The sequence below is a fragment of the Piliocolobus tephrosceles genome, chromosome 7 (assembly GCF_002776525.5).
Source record: "Piliocolobus tephrosceles isolate RC106 chromosome 7, ASM277652v3, whole genome shotgun sequence".
Classification (NCBI taxonomy): Eukaryota; Metazoa; Chordata; class Mammalia; order Primates; family Cercopithecidae; genus Piliocolobus; species Piliocolobus tephrosceles.
In genome coordinates, this window is record NC_045440.1 from 97,571,202 (window position 1) to 97,587,584 (window position 16,383).

Genomic DNA, 16,383 nt, shown 5'->3' on the forward strand with positions numbered 1-16,383 from the left:
TTAGTATATTCACAGAGTTGTACAGGCACCACAGTCTAATTGTAGAACATTTTCATCACCACAAAAAGAAACTCTGTGACTATTAGCTGTCATTCTTCAGTCTACCTATATCCCAGCCCTAGGAAACCACTAATCTGCTTTCTGTCTTTATGGATTTGCTTATTCTGGGCGTTTTATGTGAATGGAATAATACATTATGTGATCTTTCATGAATGCTTTTTTTCATGTAGCATACTGTTTTCCAGGTTCATATGTTGTCACATGTTTCAGTATTTCATTCTTTTTATTGCTCAGTAATATTCCATTTTATGAATGTATCACATTTTTATTTGTCCATGCATCAGTTGATGGACATTGAGATTATTTTCACCTTTTAGATATTATGAATAGAGCTGCTGTGAGCATTCATCCACAAGTTTTCCATGTGAACATTTGTTTTCATTTCTTTTGGGTATACAGCAAGAAGTAGAATTGTTGGGTCATATACCAGCTCTGTGTTTAACTCTATGAGGTATTGCCAAACTGTTTTCTGAAGTGGATGCACGGTTTTTTGTACCCACTGACAATGTATTAATTTTTCCATATGCTTGCCAACACTTGTTGTTATCTGACTTCTTGGTTATAGCTATTCTAGTGGGTGTGGAGCTCATTGTGGTTTTGATTTGCATTTCCCTAATGACAAGTGATGTTGAGCATCCTTCCATGTTCTCACTCGCCCTTTTGTTTATCTTCTTTGGCGAAATGTGTATCCAAATTCATTGCCCAGGTTTTAATTGGACGATGAGATTTTTATTGTAGAGTTTTAAAAGCTTTTTTATGTATTGTGTATACAAGTCCCTTTTCATATATTTGATTTACTAATGTTTTCTCCATTCTGAGGATTGTCTTTTTTTTTTCTTGATGGTAATATTCGCTACAGAAATATTGAATTTTTGATTTAGTCCAGCTAATTTATTTTATTTCTTTGTTGCCTGTGCTTTTGGTGTCATATCAAACCATTGCCTATACCATAGTCACAAACATTTACTACTACTATTGTAATGTATTTAGGTCTGTATATCTTTACTCTTATCTCATATTTTCTTCTAAGAATTTTATGGCTGCCATCCTTACATTTATATCTGTGAATTAATTGCATTAATTTTTGTATATGGTAAAAGATAAGGCTTCAGCTTTCTTCTTTTGAATGTGGTCATTCAGTTGTCTCAACTTCATTTGTTGAAAAGGCTATTCTTTCTCCTTTAATTCAGTACATTACATTAATTTATTTTCAGATGTTAAAAAACCTTGTATTACTGGTATAAACCCCACTTGATTATAATACATAATCTTTTTTATATGGTGCTGAATTCAGTTTGGTAGTATTTTGCTTAATATTGCATTTATATCCATAGGGATATTGGATTGTAGTTTCATTTTCTTGTAATGTCTTTTTTTTTTGTATCAGAGTAAGACTGACTTCATGAAATCAGTGGCAAAGTGTCACCTCATCTTCCATCCTTTGGAAGAGATTACAAATGACTGCTATTAATTCTTTAAATTTCTGGTAGAATTCAGTGAGGCAATCTCATTCAGGGTTTTCTTTGTGAGAAGACTTTTAATTATTAATTCAATTTGTTTACTTGTCTAATCAGATTTTCAATTTCTTCTTGAGTCAGTTTTAGTAGCTCGTGTCTTGAGAGAAATGTATGTGTTTTATCTAAGTCATGTAATTTGTTGGTGTACAGTTATTTATAGTATCTTATTATAATTTTTTATGTTTGTAAGGATAAGGGTCTAAATCACTGCTGTCACTTGCTTTTGGGCAGAAAAACTTTGTTTAGATTTTTCTGGCAGCAAATTCTCTAAGCCTTTATTCATCTTTATCTCTTTATTTCAACTTCAGTTTTGAAAGATAGTTTTACTGGACATGAGATTCTTAGTTGACAGGTTTGTTTTTCTTTTCTTTTTTTCCTTTTTTTTTTTTTACTTTCAGCGCTCTGAATACATTATCCATCCCATTGCCTTCTGGACTCCATTGTTTCTTTCTTTTTTTTTTTTTTTTGAGATGGAGTTTCCCTTCTGTTGTCTAGGCTGGAGTGCAATGGCACAATCTCAGCTCACTGCAACCTCTACTTTGCCGGTTCAAGTGATTCTCCTGCCTCAGCCTCCCAAGTAGCTGGGATTACAGGTGCACACCACCATGCCCAGCTAATTTTTTGTGTTTTTAGTAGAGACAGCGTTTCACCATTTTGGAGAGGCTTGTCTCGAACTCCTGTTCTCAGGTGATCTATCTGCCTAGGCTTCCCAAAGTGATGGGATTACAGGCTGGAGCCGTGATGCCTGGCCTGGACTACATTGTTTTTGATGAGATGTCAGCTGTTACTGTTTTGGAGGTTTCCTTGTATGTGATGAATCATGTCTTCTTTATTGCTTTCAAGATTTTCTTTTCCTTTTTGATTTTTGTTATTTTGACTCTAATGTATCTAGGTATGTATATCTTTATTCTCATCTTACTTGGAGGTTGTTGATTTTCTTGGGTGTGTAGATTGAAGTTTTTCATCAAATTTGACACGTCTTCAGCTATTATTGCCACAGATTTTTTTTCTTCCCTTTTTTCTTTTTCCTCTCCTTCTGATACTTCCATTTATTGTGTGTTGGTGATTTAATGATGTCCCATATTTCTCTTAGGCTCTGCTCATTTTTCTTTATTCTTTTTTTTCTTTTACCTCTATCAATCTATCATCAAACTTACTGATTCTTTCTTCTATTAGCTTAAAGCTACTATTGAGCCTCTATACTGAATTTGTCTCTTTAGTTACTATACTTTTAAACTCCAGAACTTCTCTTTGGTCTTTTTAAAAAATAATTTCTGTGACTTTATTGATTTTTTTTTTATTTGATGAGATGTTGTCATCTTATCTGCCTTTAGTTCTTTAAGTATGGTTTCTTTTAGTTCGTTGAATATTTCAATAATAGCTGCTTTGAAGTGTTTGCTATATCCCACATCTGGACCCCCTAAAAGACAGTTTCTACTACCTACTTCTTTTTTTCTTGTGTATGGGTTATACTTTATTGTATCTTTTTATGCCATAGTTTTAAAAACAGAAAGCCTGAATATTTAAACTAATGTTTTATGGCAACTCTGGATACTGACTCATCTTCCTTCCTTTCCCCCCATCCATTTACTTGGTCGTTCATTTGTTTAATCGCTTGAATGTACTAACTCTGTGACATCTATTTCTCTTACACTGTTCAGCTTCTGATGTTCCTGTTTAGATTTTTTTTTTCTCTTTTAGCTGGGTTCCCTATGAGTCACCCATAGGTCTGCATAAACCACTTATTGGTCAAACGTTATGCTTAGGTTCCTTTAGCCAGTTATGTTTTTACTCTTTGCCATTGGATGTTTTTGTGAGTTGGAGTCTGTTATTACAACTTAAGAAGTTTATTTTTTCCCCCAACTTTGGCCAAGGCCAAATGCCTTGGAAGTTCCTTGTCTAATCACTTCTGAGAGGGTGTGGCCTTGGGCATGCACACAGCCTTCCAGATTACCAGAATGCAAGTAATTTTATTTATAAGCATGGTTTAATAGTATTTTCTCCAGGGTCAGAATAGCTTATTTTTTAGCCAGTGTTTGCTTAGAGGTTGTACTTAAACACCTTGAGTGAGTGGGGCTTCTGCCCTTTGTTGATGAATCTGTGTGGAGCTTGGGAAATGTTTTCAAATCTGACCCATGTGTTGTTTTGATTGTTCCTGAGTAGGTATAACCTAGGACATGTGTGTAGCTTTTCAACCCCCAGGGTTTACTGGGATCCCAGGAAGGCCCTTTTTGGTTGTTTCTTTCTTTGGTTCTGTTAAAGCTCTGGTTGTTCTGCCATTTTGCTTGTTGCTAGCAGTATCATGAAGCTACCAGCACCCCCTTAATTGTTCTTCACCAAACTCTCCATTATTTTCAGCAACACCCTTAGGTAGGGAATTCTCCATTCTCTACACTAAAGGAAGTCACTAACATCAATAAGAACTATGGAGCTCTTCATCCTTATGACTTCTCTCTTCCCCTGGGAGAACATTCATGCTACTCTATGGGAGCTAGCAGTGATAGTGGCACCACCCAGTGGCACCCAGAGTGATATCCCTAGCGGATGATAGGAAGGGAGGAGGAGGTAGTTCTCAGCCTTGTTGGCTTGCAGCTTCCAGTGTGGGACCACCTCCTATGAGTGAGCTGAGAAAGGGGTGATCAGAGTCTTAGTATTCTTGATGGCTACTTAGCGTGGAGTTTCTATCCTATGAGTAGGACTTGGATAGAGGAATGGTGCCTCAGTTCTCTTGGCATTGCTTGACTAGAACAGAGGTTCTGCCACAATGTAATGGGGTTGGGGAATGAGAAACACTGGTAGCCTGTCCTTCCAAAGGTGAAACTATTGCCCTAAACTGAGAATTGGGTGGAGAGGAAGCTCTCATGTTCTTGTCTGCACTTGGTCAGAATAGAGTACCTGTAATAGAGTTTCTGTAACATGGAGCTGGGGGTAGGAGAGGAAAGCAGATCATAACCCAGATGCGACAGAATCTTACTGTTCTCATCAAGACTTGGTAAATTTTCTTGGATGAATGTTATCCTTTGCTGTATGCCCTTAGGACAGTTTTGAGAGACATTAAATTATTTTTTAAAATAATTCTTCCCACTAAATATGTTGTGGGTTGAAGATCTGCTGAGTTACTCATGCTGCCATGCTGGAAGAATCACTGGGATAGCCAGTTTTAATCTCTCTAAGGCTGCATGAATGAGTGGTAGAATTTTCCAAGGTGTTAGGGAGCTCCTCAGCTTGGGTTTTATAGTGTTAGTCAGGAGTTTCCTTCAGTTGCCTTCTGTTAAATGCTAATCTACGTTAGATACCAACTTAAATCCTCCTTTTTAAGCTCTCTCAATTGTCCAGTTATCTGAAAAGGATTAGCACTTTTTTTTCCCAGATGAGAGAACCAGACTCCAAGAGGTTATGTAATTTACCAAGAGTTGCACAACTGGTAAGAGGCCTTGTTTGGACATGAACAACTGTCAAACTCCAGAGTTTGTGCTTTTAGTCATTAGACTATATTGCTTCTCATACAAATATTTTAATGTTGTTTCCATTTATAAGATTACTATTTTTAGCCATCTAGCTGAAGCAGATCTGTTTCAAAAGCCGTTGATACCTGTACTGTGATGGCAGAACATATTGGTTTCTGCGTGTTTTTTAAAAGAAAGTTTTCTTATTCCCATTTCTTTCTCATCATCATTTCTCATTCTATAAGCTGGGCCTCCTCTTTCCTGGCTACCTGCCTGGTATTGAAAACTAAGCCAAGTTACTGATTGCTCCTGAGACCTTCAAAACCCAGGGGATGTGAATTTTACTCACCGAAATCTATTCTAGTTTTCCAAGACTCACTTTCACCCCACTCCTCGTTCCATGGGGCTCAAAGTAGATAAACAGTTGTCTGGCAACTGGACTATTTTAAGCTCTGAAGAGACTGGAGGGTTAGAATGCACCAGGTGTGGAAAATTCCCACAGGAGATGGTGTAAAGTTGGCGTAACAGGATCTCTAACCCAGGCAGAGTGGTGCAGAGCGTATCTTCTAGCCTCTCTCTCAGGAAACCTGTCTTCTCACTTTGGCTTACCACTAACTAGTTGTGTGACCTTGGTTGCCATTTAATCATCTTGGCCTTGATTTTGTGACCTGTGAAATGAGAGATCATTGGAATTCTGAATCTGTAAGGTCTCCTCTAGATTGGAAAGAGTAATTTTTATGAGAATCTATAAGGGATCACTGAAGTTAGAATTCACAAGAGCTGGACTCTGCCAAGTGTATGTGATGGAGTAGATTCTTTGTTTAACCAGATTTTTAAACTTTTCAATTCTAAACTTGAGTATTACAGTAAGTTTGTTAGTTTATCCACTCTTCTAGACTTTAGTATTACAGTAGGTATGTTAGTTTATTCACATGACAGGATTGAGAGCTCTGCGAGTTATCTATGGAGAGTTTGAAGAAGGCAGATAAACAAGCAGGCCAAGTCTGAAGAGATGAAGAACAAACTTACAAGACAGGAGAAAGCACAACCTCCAATCAGTCCTGAGATAGCATAGCAGATGTCAGATTTGAATGGACCAAGTAAAAGAATGAGAATCAACAGTCACATCCAGGTTAGGCTGACATATGTGCAAGAAAGAGGAACTTGGGCAGACTATGTGATTATTTCCCAGCAGACATAACTACGGGTCTTCATGGTTTATGGTCTGTGAGCCCAATACAGCAGGTCATTGAGTATTTATTAATCCTCAGTGGAGACTGACATCTCTACCGAGATACAGGGCTTTCTTAAAATTTTAGGATTGTATGTTTTTATTATGTTTAGTGTATGTTTTATTATGTTTGTATGTCATATCATATTATGTTTTATTATATGTTTTATATTAGTTAGGGGGCTCCTGGGGGCCTGGACTGAGTCTTATCAATTTCTGTATTCTCAACATCTAGCATCATACTCAGTAAATAGTAGTTACTCATTCAGTGTTTGATAAACAGTGGATTTTTAAGGTAGTTCTTTCCTTGGGGTATTATTCACCTGTACTAAAATAAAGCCTTCTTCTACATTGTATTAGTCTGTTCTCATGCTGCTATGAAGAAATACTGAGACTGGATAATTTGTAGACAAAAGAGGTTTAATTGAATCACAGTTCCACATGGCTGGGGAGACCTCAGGAAAGTTACAATCATGGCAGAAGGCACTCCTTCACAGAGTGGAAGGAAAGAGAATGAGTGGCAAGCAAAGGGGAAAAAGGCCCTTATAAAACTATTAGATCTTGTGAGAATTTGCTCGCTATCACAAGAACAGCATGGGGGTTACTGCCCCCATGATTCAATTACCTCCCACTGAGTCCCTCAATGAGATTTGGGTGGGGACACAGCCAAGCCATATACATAATGAATGATGATGCTGTTGAGCCATCATCATTTACTCAGAATTTCCCTGATTGTAAAGTTAATATTTGCTTATTATAGAAAGCATGTACATAAATATAAAAATAATAAAAATCATCTGTATTAGTCCATTTTCACACTGCTTATAAAGATATACCCAAGACTGGGCAATTTACAAAAGAAAGAGGTTTATTAGATTTACAGTTCCACATGGCTTGGGAGGCCTCACAATCATGGCAGAAGGTGAAAGGCACATCTCATTTGGTGGCAGACAAGAGAACTTGTGCAGGGAGCTCCCCTTTTTAAAACCATGAGACCTTGTGAGACTTATTCACTATCATGAGAACAGCATGGGAAAGACCCGCCCCCATGATTCAATTACCTCCCCGTGGGTCCTTCCCACAATACCTGGAAATTCAGGATCAGAGTTGGGTCGGGACATTGTCAAACCATATCATTCTGACTTGGCCCCTCCAAAATCTTATGTCCTCACATTTCAAAACCAATCATGCTTTCCCAACAGTCTGCAAAATGTTAACTCATTTCAGCATTAACTCAAAAGTCCACAGTCCAAAGTCTCATCCAAGACAAAGCAAGTCCTGTCCACTTATAAGCCTGCAAAATCAAAAGCAAGTTAGTTACTTCTTAGATACAATGAGGGTACAGACACTGGGTAAATACAGCCATTCAAAATGGGAGAAATTAGCCAAAACAAAGGGGCTACAGGCCTCATGCAAGTCCAAAATCCAGCAGGGCAGCCAAATCTTAAAGCTTCAAAATTATCTCCTTTGACTCCATGTCTCACATCTAGGTCATGCCAATGCAAAATGTGGGTTGCCATGGTCTTGGGCAGCTCCATCCCTCTAGGCTGCTTTCATGGGCTGATGTTGAGTGTCTGCAGTTTTTCCAGGTGCATGGTGCAAGCTGTTGGTGGATCTATCATTTTGGGGTCTTGAGGACAGTGGCCCTCTTCTCACAGCTTCACTAGGAAGTGCCACAGTAGGGACTCTGTGTAGGGGCTCGGATCCCACATTTCCCTTCTGCACTGCCCTAGTGGAGGTTCTCCATGAGAGCACTGCCCCTGCAGCAAACTTCTGCCTGGACATCCAGGTGTTTCCATACATCCTCTGAAATCTAGGTGGAGGTTCCCAAACCCTAATTCTTGACTCCTATGCACTGACAGGCTCAACATCCCATGGAAGATGCCAAGGTGTGAGGCTTGCACCCTCTGAAACCATGGTTCAAACACTACATTGGCCCCTTTCAGCCACAACTAGAGTGACTGGGATGCAGGGCACCAAGTCCCTAGATGGCACACAGCATGAAGATAAGGATCCTGGGCCCAGCCCATGAAACCACTTTTTCCTCCTAGGCCTTCAGGCCTGTGATGGGAGGAGCTGCCTTAAAGACCTCTGACATGCCCTGGAGACATTTTCCCTATTGTCTTGGGGATAACATTCAGCTCCTCATTATTTATGCAAATTTCTTCAGCCAGCTTGGATTTCTCCTCAGACAATGGGATTTTCTTTACTATCATATTATGAGGCTGCAAATTTTCCGAACTTTTATGCTCTGCTTCTGTTATAAAACTGAATGCCTTTAATAGCACCCAAGTCACCTCTTGAATGCTTTGCTGCTTAGAAATTTCTTCTGCCGGATACGCTAAATCATCTCTCTCAAGTTCAAAGTTCCACAAACGCTAGGGTAGGGGTAAAATGCCACCACTCTCTTTGCTAAAACACAGCAAGAATCACCTTTGTTCCATTTCCTAGCAAGTTTCTCATCTCCATCTGAGACCACCTTAGCCTGCACTTCATTGCCCATATTATTATGAGCATTTTGGTCAAAGCCATTCAACAAGTCTCCAGGGAGTTACACACTTTCCCACATTTTCCTGTCTTCTTCTGAGCCCTCCATACTGTTCCAACCTCTGCCTGTTACCCAGTTCCAAAGTTGCTTCCACATTTTTGGGTATATGTTCAGCAGCGTCCCACTCTACTGGTACCAGTTTACTGTATTAGTCCATTTTCATGCTGCTGATAAAGACATACCCAAGACTGGGCAATTTACAAAATAAAGAGGTTTGCTAGACTTACAGTTCCACATGGCTGCGGAAGTCTCACAATCATGGTGAAAGGTGAAAAGCATTTCTCACATGATGGCAGACAAGAGAAGAGAACTTGTGCAGGAAATTCCCCTTTTTAAAACCATGAGATCTTGTGAGACTTATTCACTATCACCAGAACACCACAGGAAGGCCTGCCCCCATGATTCAATTACCTCTCACCAGATCCTTCCCACAACACCTGGAAATTCAAGATGAGATTTGGGTGGGGACACAGCCAAACCATATAATCATCTATGATATTTTCCTCTAGAGAGTCATTGCTATCATTTCTATTTTTCCTTTTGATATTTCTATATGCGTATGCATTTTATTTTATAAACTTGTATTCACACTACGTATAGCTTGTGTCCTTTTATCTTATATGTCATGAATATTTACCTCATACTAGCAAACATCTTTTTAAATAAGTTTTAATGGCTACCAAATTTAAATATGCAATAATTAATATAACGCCTTGTTATTGGAAAATAGATTATTTTCTTATTTTTTTCTCTTCTTTAAATAGGATGGCTATAAAATCTTTTAATGTAGAAAGAAGTATAAACTTTTAAAGGAATTTTTTATGTTTTTAATAAATAACATATAAAGGAGGAATCATGGGTATATTCTAGGAAGTTGTAGGAGAGTGGAAACAATTAGTTTGAAACTGCTTGTATAGATGTAAAAAATACCAATAAAATTCTTAGAAGCTGTTTTATTTTTTAGTGGTTTTAGTTGTTTAAAAATGTTAACACAATAGATATGTAAACATTATATATAATGTACATTTTAATGATACAATGTAAATACATATTTTTTAATTACTTTAAATTATTAATGCACATATTGATACATTTATATTCTTGATATATTTTGTTAAATTGTTTTCCAGATGGTACACACCTATTCTCTTATTAGCAGTGTATCTCAAAACCCTGCACCTTCACCTGCATGGGTATTTTTTCCTAATCTTTGCCAATTTGATGAACCAAAAGGGATATTTCCCTATTATTTTACTTTGCATACCTTTGCTTCTTGTTCAGTTTAATATTTTCATATGTTTATTGGAAACACATTTTTCTACTTTAAATTATTTGAGCATATCTCTTGCCCATTTTTCTACTGGTACTTTAATGATATTCTAATTGATGAATAATAATTCATTATTAATGAATTATTTTAATAAATCAATTTTAATTGATTGTCCCATTTTATTCAAATTGAGTGTTTTAAAATGTATTAAGATGGTTTGCATTGATGTATCGCTTTCTTTTTCATTTTTTCTTAAAAGCATATTTCTTTCTGTTTTTTGAGGATGACTGGAATGTAGTTAACAGACTACAAATAGCAAAGTTGACTAATTTCCACGCCTTCTCCCCATCAATGTGCTCTAAGGAACAGTTCTTTAGGTCAGCTTACACACACTTTGAAACATCAGTGTCATTGTTCGAAGATTGGTGAATGACATGCTCTTGAATATGTACTTGCAAACTTAAGGTCTCAGTCTAGCTAGACTTGGATTTTGAGCTGCGTATACAGATTGGTACTTCTGCTGGTTTATGTCAAACTGTGTGTACCTCATGACTTTTCCTTTTGGGAATAATGTAAGAGTGAGAGGAAGGACAGGTAGAGGGCACTAGATTGAGCTCAGTGTGCAGAGTTGACTGGATAGTTTATGTTCAGCTGTGTAGATGAGCATCTCCTCTAACTGGTTTAACCAGCTATTAATATCTTACAGGATTTTAAATGGTTTACAGAATCACTGGGTAAGTTAATAGTGCAGACTTTAAATTGAGCTTCTCAGAAATGAATGTGAGAATAATTCTGTAGAACCAGGCTACCAAGATTGCTGTTGCCTTTCCTAGCTTAAGCAATGGCCTTTGTCAGAAAACTGCCACAGAAAATCTAGAGATTTTCACAATGGTACTTGTCTCTGAAACAGCAGAAAACAGTCTCTTTCTAATTCCTGCTTTCCAGATCTTGCTCAAGTGCAAAAAATTGTGACACTTAAATTACTTCTAGAACCCTAACTATAGAAAATCCCAGGAATGTAGTTCTTAGGTTTTCAGTCTTTGTGGCTCAGAAAAGCACATTTGAAGAAAATTGAATGGATGTTGAATGCTAACTCTCCATATCTAACGCAATACTCATTTCATTATGTCCCTTAATCAACAATATGATATGGACTTTTTTGCATAAATAAACAAGAACAGATTGCCATTGGTTATATAGTACAAGTAACAGTACCAATAGCATTGTGGTCCTCTGTGGTTATAGAATTAGAATGAATTTAATAGGACAAAAAGGAATATAGAGCATAATCATGAAAGAGGGTATCTCCAGGGGCATTCTGATGGATTGAAGGGAAATTGTTCTAGGCTGTTTGTCACGTTTGCCATGTAAGTTAAAGTAGGTTCAGCTGGGTGCGGTGGCTCACGCTTATAATCCCAGTGCTTTGGGAGGCCGAGGCAGGCGGATCACCTGAGGTTAGGAGTTTGAGACCAGCCTGACCAACATAGTGAAACCCCCTCTCTACTAAAAACTACAAAAATTGCCAGATGCAGTGGCTCATGCCTGTAATCCCAGCACTTTGGAAGGCCGAGGTGGGCAGATCACGAGGTCAGGAGATTGAGACCATCCTGGCTAACATGGTGAAACCCCGTCTCTACTAGAAATACAAAAAATTAGCCAGGCGTGGTGGCAGGCGCCTGTAGTCCCAGCTACTCGGGAGGCTGAGACAGGAGAATGGCGTGAACCTGGGAGGTGGAGGTTGCAGTGAGCCTAGATCGTGCCACTGCACTCCAGCCTGGATGGCAGAGCAAAAGTCCATCTCAAAAAAAAAAAAGAAAAAAAAAAGTTAAAGTAGGTTCTCCTTCGTTTTTTATACCCTTTCCCTTTATCTGTTTTGTACTATTCTCTTTCCTAGGCTATATATATATAGTTTTTGGTCTTGCTCTGTTGCCCAGGCTGGAGTGCAGCAACACAATCATGGTTCACTGCAGCCTCAGCCTCCCAGGTTCAAGTAATCCTCCCATCTCAATCTCTCAAGTACCTGGGCCCACAGGCGCATGCCACCACACCTGGCTAATTTTTTGATTTTTTGTAGAGGTGTGGTCTCACTATGCTGCCCAGGCTGGTCTTGAACTTGAACTCCTGGCCTAAGTGATCTTCCTACCTTGGCCTCCCAAAGTGCTGGGATTGAAGCATAAGCCACCATGTCCAGCCCCTAGACCTCATCTTAAAGGCTGGCATTTCAAAGGTTTCTATCTTTTGTTTATAAACATTCTCCTTAAATGATATGATGCAGTTTCATGGCATTAAGTACCACCTTGTGCTTCAGCCACATGGGTCTGCTTTTCCCTCAACTTGTGAATACCCCTTGCCTTAAAAGCTGCTTCTTGGACCTCTGGCTAACCTAACCGTAACCCTAACCTTAACCCAACTCAACCCCTCTCTGCTTAGAGAATTTATACTCATTTTTAAAGACTCATTTTTTTCTTTGAAGTCTTTCTGGAACCCAAACATAAATAAATTTATTTGTTCTTTCATCTCACTTTTGTAGCACTTGTCTGTTTTGTACAATTGTCAGACTTTATTATAGTTGAGTGTTCACATGATTATCTCCTCTGAAAAATGGTGACCTCCTCCAGGGTAAAAGCCACACCTTATTTATCTTTCTATCTCCTGTAGCACTAGGCCCAGGGCCTGGTATGTAATAGATGCATATTAGATACCTGCATGTTAAATCATGAGTGGATTGTGAAAAGCTCACAAATTTAAAAAGGATATTTGAAAACTCATTCATACTAAAACAAGCTTCTTTTTAGCACTGTGTGATTCTCATAGGTCTTTTATGTTCATGTCATATCCAAATAACAAGAAAGTTTGGTTGGCATCTTGGTGAAGGCAGATGGGAGAGAGAAGGATAAATAAACATCAATCAAATAATGATTAGGTTGTTCATCATGGCCTATTCTTCCTGGAAACTTAAGCAGCACGGATAAGAAAGTCTGGGAAGCTATAGCCTAAACTTATTTCCAAACTCTTGTCTCATAGGAGACTAAAGTAGCCTTCCTCTATACTTCTAGCACATCCAGCAAAAGAAGGCATTCTATAGCCAATAAGTTCAGTCCATTTGTTCCTGAGATGCTAATTTACCTGCAAAGTCCCATCATCAGGTAAGTAATTATTTGCACTTGTCCTTGTCTCCTCTTTTGATCTCATCAAGGAAATGGCATTTTCAGTATTTTTTTTTAGGGCTAAATCTTTGTCTGATATCTAATTGTGGAATGAGCAGAAGTACTCTAGACAGCCTGTGTCCACAGATGATACTTTGAAATTGGCGGTATGGCATCAGTTGATGGATCTGACTACAAAGTGTCAGAGGTTGCAAATTCCTTCTCTCTGTATCAAGTTAGGGTTGGAAATGAGGAAGTAGGGGGCCAAGGAATTTACATTTATCGAGTGTTTATTATATTCTAGTCCAGTCATTGTGCAGATTCTTTTATGTATTTTGTCTGTGGCTATAGGGGTTGTTCCCACTTTACAAATGATAGGCTCTGGGAGGGTTCAGCATCTTGTCCAAGGTCACACGGCTAATACATGGCAGGGGCTTGCCCCAACATCATGCCTTCCCAGTAGCCTTCCCTCTTCACCTTTCCTCATGGTAGATCTTTTTGCCCATATCTTTTAAGTATTTCCACTTTCCTCTTGGCTGTTTCTGTAAGAATAAGCATATCTATCTGCTATGCACACATAACATGATTTAAGAAGCATAAATTAAAAGACAAAAATATTGCTGAATTTGATTGAGTCAGGACTTAGAATTTCTGTTCTGTGAAGGATACCATGAACAAAGTCCTTAGAAGGCAAAATGAGAGAAAATATTAGCACTGTCTAAAATGTTAAGGAATTAATATGTGGGCCTAGAGAATGCTAGAAATCAACATGAAAAAGGCAGTAGGCCTAATAGAAAAATGGGCAAAAGTTCTGAATTGGCAACTTAAAGAAGAGGAAGCCTAAAAGCTAGCAAGTATGTAAAGAAATGTTCAACTCATTAGTAATAAGTGCAATGCAAATTTTAAAAACAATGAGATCACTTTGTAGCAGGGATGTATTAATAAAATGTATTGGCAGGGCTGTGAAGATGTAGGCACCCTCATGCACCGATTGGTGGGTGTGAAGCATGGTGCTGCCATTCTGGAGAACAATCTCTAGCCAAATTAAATATATTTTCATATTCTATGACCCAGTAATTCACTTTTCTGGTATATTTCCCAGAGAAATTATTGTATAGACCCCTAAAGGTACATATTCAAGGATGAATATTATAGCAGTATTTATGGGGGCAAGATCTATGTGGGAGAGTGGACATATAAAATTTGGTGGATGACCCCAGGGACTAGTACACAACAGTCAGAAGCAATAGACTAATGTATGTATTGCAGCATGAATGGCTCTTATAAACATAAAGCTGGGTTTTAAAAAAGTAAAAAATAGAATGATATATATATAAAATACAATTTCATATGTATACGTACAATTTTACATGCACACAGAATAATATTTTATATTTTGTAAGAAGCTATACAATCAAAAAACATCTTAGAAGAGTTTTCTACTTAGGACATGGTGGGAGGGAGTCAGAAATGGGAATAAAAGAGAATAAATAATTTTTTAAAAGCAAATAAGACAAAGAGACTTGCAATAAATAGGCTAATGATTTTGTACCATCAATTGAGGCACATAATTAACTGAACACTCTGAATTGGATTTTTTTTTTTTTTTTTTTTTTTTTTGAGACAGGATCTCACTCTGTCACCCTGGCCAGAGTACAGTGGCATGATCTTGGCTCACTGCAATCTCTGACTCACAGGTTAAAGCAATTCTCATGCCTCAGCCTCCTGAGTAGCTGGAATTACAGCCATACACCACAATGCCCAGCTATTTTTTGTATTTTTTGGTAGAGATAGGGTTTTGCCATGGTGGCCAGGCTGGTCTTGAACTCCCGACATCAGGTGATCCACCCACCTCGGCCTTCCAAAGTGCTGGGATTACAGGCGTAAGCTACCATGCTGGCCTGAATCTGATCTTAAAAACAAAAATCCACTTGCCTGTGAGGCATGAGGTTAAGATAGATATTTGGATAATTTATTACTTGCTTCAATCATAAAAGAGGCCACTTCTCTTTTACTCTTTCAGTGCTTATCCAGTTGCCTTTTCACTCACTATTTTATGACATTCAATTAGATTTTTGCTTCTGATCTCATATAATGTAAATACAATGTAAATCTTTACTTTTTAAAAATATGTTTTTTTGTTTTCATGTCATATATCTTTGCCATTGTTTTCTTCTTCATTTCTAAGCTTTTGAGGGCAGGGATATATTTCTTTTCAGTTGCTATTGTATAGTCCCTAGCGTGGTGATAATCGCAGTGTTTAATTTTATGGAAAATCTAATAGGAGGAGGTTTTCCTTTTGAAAAGTGTGGATAATGTTCTCAGGAGACAAGATGATGAAATAATGTAGACTGATAGCATCAGGTATCCTTTTTAATAAACACGCCATTCCATCTTAACATCTCCTCTCTGCCTTCTCTTTAGCAAATCTCTCTGCCTTTTTTCCTGATAGAAAATATCATCGGTTAATAACTATAGATTTTTGATAATTATTATTGTGAATGAATCTTAAAATTGTAGTCAATAATTAATAGGTTATAATAAGTATTGAACTTAATTAAGTAGAAGTAGTAAATTTAGATATTTCTTCTTGATAGTTATGATTCCATCTCTTTATTTCTCTTTGTGTTTATTTTTTCAGCTTCTCTCTTTTTCTTTTTCTGTATCTGTCTACTTATCACTTCTTTCTCTCTTTCTCTTTGTCTCCCTCTCCCTTTCTTTCTCTCTGTCTCTTTCTTTATTTTTGACTCTGTCTCTTTGGTTTTATCTCTTTTTTTCCCCCTCTCCTAGTTTCTGGTTCATGGGCTCACCAACAGTGTAGTCCAAGGCTGATGCATTTGCAGTTATGTCAGGTTAGTGCTCTAGAATTAATTAGAGCTTCTATTTTTTTTTTTTTTTTTTTTTTGAGTCTGTAAAAGTTTTCTTTGACAGGCTCATTGTAGTCTTAGAATTATAGTCACTTGAATCAAGCTGGTGAGTACATATTTGATATCTTTATAACAGTAAAGAAACATTTTGTGATGCATTTCACATTGAAAGTAGCTCCCAAAGAGTCAGTGCCATTTTGATGGCACTTGGGAAAATGCATCAGTAATATCAATTAGCTGAAGACACTTTGATTTCTCCAGGAGAGCTGAATAGACTAAGGCCTTATGAGACTCCTTA

The 16,383-nt window shown here is 37.8% G+C and overlaps 1 protein-coding gene across 1 annotated transcript in view; it reads left to right on the plus strand.

The window, feature by feature from the left end:
* Positions 1 to 16,383, plus strand: part of CPQ (carboxypeptidase Q) — a 519,617-nt gene that overhangs the window by 143,530 nt on the left and 359,704 nt on the right. The window lies entirely within an intron of this gene.